The sequence below is a fragment of the Dipteris shenzhenensis genome, chromosome 30 (genome assembly GCF_047967505.1).
Source record: "Dipteris shenzhenensis isolate YYH24624 ecotype China chromosome 30, Dip_SZ_1.0, whole genome shotgun sequence".
NCBI classification, from domain to species: domain Eukaryota; kingdom Viridiplantae; phylum Streptophyta; class Polypodiopsida; order Gleicheniales; family Dipteridaceae; genus Dipteris; species Dipteris shenzhenensis.
Genome location: NC_141625.1, coordinates 12263162 through 12267563, shown reverse-complemented (window position 1 = coordinate 12267563; position 4402 = coordinate 12263162).

Sequence of the window (4402 nt, the reverse complement as noted above, 5' to 3'; positions counted from 1 at the left end):
TTGCTCCCCATCCTCGATTCACCCTCCCATCCTCACTTATAGCACTCCCTCATGGCCATGCTAGCCATTGCTAGCCATTGTCGATAGTGATGGTGGCGCCCCCCCTCATAACCTCATACACCTCCTACTAACCTTACCTGAGAACTAACATTAACCAATCCTACAACTAACCCAATAGGTAGGTAGTTAACTAAAACAAGCTCTAATACTTAAACTAGACCATAACTATTTAATCAAAGTTAGGTTAGCTTTACCAAATGTTAACCTAACCTACTCTTCCAAAATTTTAAAAAGGAGGGGCCCTTTGTTGAAATTTCCATAATTTGACCCTTCTTTCAAGACTCAGATGGTCATTTGGGCACCAAATTGAACCACTTCTAAAGATAGATTTTACATGTGAATGTTGAAGATTTTAAAGGCTAATTGCCATCGTTTTGGACCATTAGTCATCTAGAGTTAGAAATACATGAAGTCCAAAATGATAGATGTTGGTCAATCTATTGGTTCATAGACATCAAAATTACAATGTTGACCAATAAATTCTGCATTTTTTACCATCTGTTAGTCCATAGAGGTCAAAATTAAGATTTGGATTCATGATAATCTTCATCATCACGAAGGCAACAACTTGACACCACTATTTATGCACTTAAGATCAAGAAGAAGGCTAGAACCCACCTAGATCCAAGAGCTTTCTTATACCATTAGCGCCCTCCAAAAATTTAACATCTTGCTAAGGTCTCTCCCTCCACTAGCAGTAGGGTGGATCAAAGTTGCGATGAAGTAGAGATACATGAAGATGTAGAGGCCAACAACCTCAATCCCAACAAGAATCGACGAAGACATTTTTTCAAAGGAGATCTCAAAGAGAAAGATTACAAGATGAGCTTGTCCTTCAACTTGATAAAATCAAAGCAGAGGACTAAGGAAAAAGCTAAAACATATGTGGGGAGAATGAAGTAGGTGATAGCCAAATGTGATCCTTGTCCCAATGACAAGTATCCAATCTTATGGTTCATTTTTTGCCTTAAAAATCCCACCTAGAAAGAAATGAAGAAATTCAATACCATTACAATGATGCTCATGAAGCAACACTTGTTGACATCAAGGATGGCATGAATAACTTGGACACTAGCGGCACAAATGATGATAAACCTAGTCATCATGATGATAAGTATTCTAAGAGGGGAAGTACTATACACAAGAATCATACCATTGATGATCAAGTAATAACCATGGCCACATGAGAAAAAGAAAAAATATGTAAGCCATAATGATGTGGGTCACATCCCCAAGTGACCATTTGAGTACAGAAGCAATCCATCATATTGACTTTCCATAGCATTGCTCTATGTTTAGCTCTACTAGTATGGACTAGATTGTTGCATGCATACCTTAGGTTGCTATGGCATGTTGCTATGGCATTTTGAGCCTAAATTGTGCAAAAGGGAACAAATCATAGCATAATAAACTATATTTTGTTGAAGTATATGAACTAGAATTTGATTTAATGTAGTTTTATCTTTCAATAAGCATACCATTTTTGCATAAGAATCTTTCCTAACATTGAGGGCTAGAATCCTTGTGTATGTAGGACTACATGATAGGTCCCACTTAGAGGCCTTGCGACATGGACACCATGATGAATCCAGTCAAGCCCACTTGGATACAACTAGTTACAGACATGGAGGACATGCTTGACAAAGGATACCTCAATTGGATGACATGTTTCTAACATTAAGAGCTTCCCCCTTTTCAGGGCTGATTTCTTAAAATTTAGGAATGCCAAGGAAGTTCGTTACTTAGAGGTGCATTTACTCTAAATTGCATTGTTGGAATTATTTGATCCCTTTGCAAGAAATGTTGATCACATATAGAAGTACAATTTGAATACAAGGATATTCCAAATATTGTAATCTAGTGAGCACCAAGGTATGCACCAGATCCTAAATTTTAGGAAGAAATCCAGGATGGCGACCACTAATGGAAGGTTTAAGGCCAGCTTCAACCTACAAAGGGGAGCTTGAGCTCTTCCATATGAATTCGAGTTTTGGGATTTGTGTAGCAGTAACTAATTGATTGGTTTCGAAATCCTACTCATTTTTACGGAGGTTCTCCTCTTGATAGACTCCTTACTTGTCCTTTAGGCTCTTTGCCTTGTAGTTGCTCATTCTTCATGCAATGAAGCTCTTGTTTTGAGTTCATTCTTGAATGTTGAGTGGAATTTAGCTGATTTGGAGTCTAACAGAGGTGAGGGAAAATAGAGTTACATAATTTGGTATCAGAGCCTAGCTAGGGAGGGAGGTCTCCTAGGTCCCTTTCTCTCATGCTGCAAAAATAGTGTCCTACTCCTCTTCAGCCTACTCTTTCTCCTTGATTATCCCCTCGAGGCGTTTTGTATCATCAAACGAACCCCAAGAGCTTAGAAGTGTTCAAGATGCATCTTGAAATCAAGGAAATCAAGGAAATCAAGGCTGCTCAAGTATCCATGCAAGCTCAAGTTGAAGATGGGCATATCCCTCTTCAACAACAAAGTCTCTAGCCTCAAGAAGGAGATGGGTCGAAAAATGGATCAATTGGCTCACTCTTTGGAAACTCAAAACAAAGAGGGATTAGCAAGGATTCAGTTGGCACTTCAAACAAAGAGAGATTGGAGTGCCAATTGAATCCTCGCTCCAATTTCTCCACCATTGGATCGAGAAATGGTGGAGTTCACATTCTCAAAAAAGGTAGTGGATTTACTCTACATGGAGGAGACAACTCTTCACTAAAAGGAGGATCATCTCATCTTGGAGGTTCACACTTCACTTCTCAAGGAAGTAGCTTGGAAAATTGCTTCAAGGTTTGGTACAGCCTTGGACATCATTCATTTTATTGTTTTTTGAATTCCAAGAACTTAGATCAATGGGTGAATAAGCTCTCTCTCTAATTCACGTCTCAACCTTTTTTTACAGCAGTAAATAAAATGTACATTCCTTCCGTTAAGATCACCAAGGGAGCGACCCAATGGTGGGATCATGTTTAAAGTAAGATTAAAATAGGTATTCATCCTCCCATCAACACATGGGAGGAAATGGTTCAAGCTATAAACAAGAAGTTTGTGCCTTTGGGGTACAAATAGAAGCTGGGCTACCAATGGCAATTTTTAAACAAAAGTTGGGCGACTCAGTTTAGCAATACCATGGGAGATTTTACAAATTTCTTTTGAAAATAAGGGTGGGAGAATTTGAGGAGAGCCTTACCATCAAGTACGTGGGGGGTCTCCATCCTCACATTTAATGAGAAGTAAATTTATTCTCTCCAAAGACTTTGGATTGAATCTTATTTGAGAGCAGAAAGGGTAGAAAGGTAGTTAGACTCTAAGTTTGGCCATTCCTCCAAGTCTCATTCATCAAGCTCTTCCAAGAACTGAGAAAATATATCAAAAAACTCTTCTTCAACTAGAGTCATTCCAGGAAGTGGTTACCACCGATTGAGGAGTATCGCAAAGCAAGGAGAAAAGAAGTTTTGTATGCACTATAAGAAGCCAAGACACTCGGGTAATGAAAGCAAGGCAAAGCATCATTTTCATGCAAATGTGACAATTGAAGTAATTGTTCCATCTCAAGGTCAATTAAATACTCAGATACAACTCATGCCTTGGTCTTTTCATGGCCATGGATCTGCTCCTCCCTCTAATCTTCCATCAGACTCAAGGGAAGCATTGTTCCTCACTAGAGGACAAGTCAAGCAAACATTGGTGAGCATCAATCATCTTTGACAATGGAAGTCAAAAGAACTTGATCTCATCCACTTTGGTAAAGAATTTGGGACTCCCAACACATGATCATCCTCATCCATATGCTCTTGGATGGCTAACAAAGGGTATGACAGTGGATGAACAATGCAATGTTGGGTAAGTTTTGCTATCTCAACTTTTCAAGATAAAGCTTTACTTGATGCGAATGAAATGGATTGTGGGGACTTGCTTCTAGGAAAGCCCTATCAATATGATATATCATCCATCTATATGGCTAAAGAGAGTCTATACAAGCACTGTTAGATATGCTCAATGTCCCACCCTCTTGGTAACCACCAATGGTCCAAGGTGCTCAAGTTGTAAGGCCCCCATATGAGGAGAAGCCATGTGTGAGTCGAGGACACTGGATGGATCCTGATGAGGTCTATTAATGAGACTATTGATGGTAGAAAGGTGATTGTGTGGGAGCCCCTTATTCTTCCTGGGGCTTGGGGGCTAGCTGGCCCCTAATTGGGGGGTCCCAGGGGGGCCAACGGCCCCCTAGCGGGGGTTCAGGGGCGGGAGCCCTCGAGGCGATGGTATAGGAAATATTCCTTGAATATTCCATGGACGACTAGTCGGTTCCACCGACTAGGTTGACTGGTCGGCTCCACCAACTAGGTC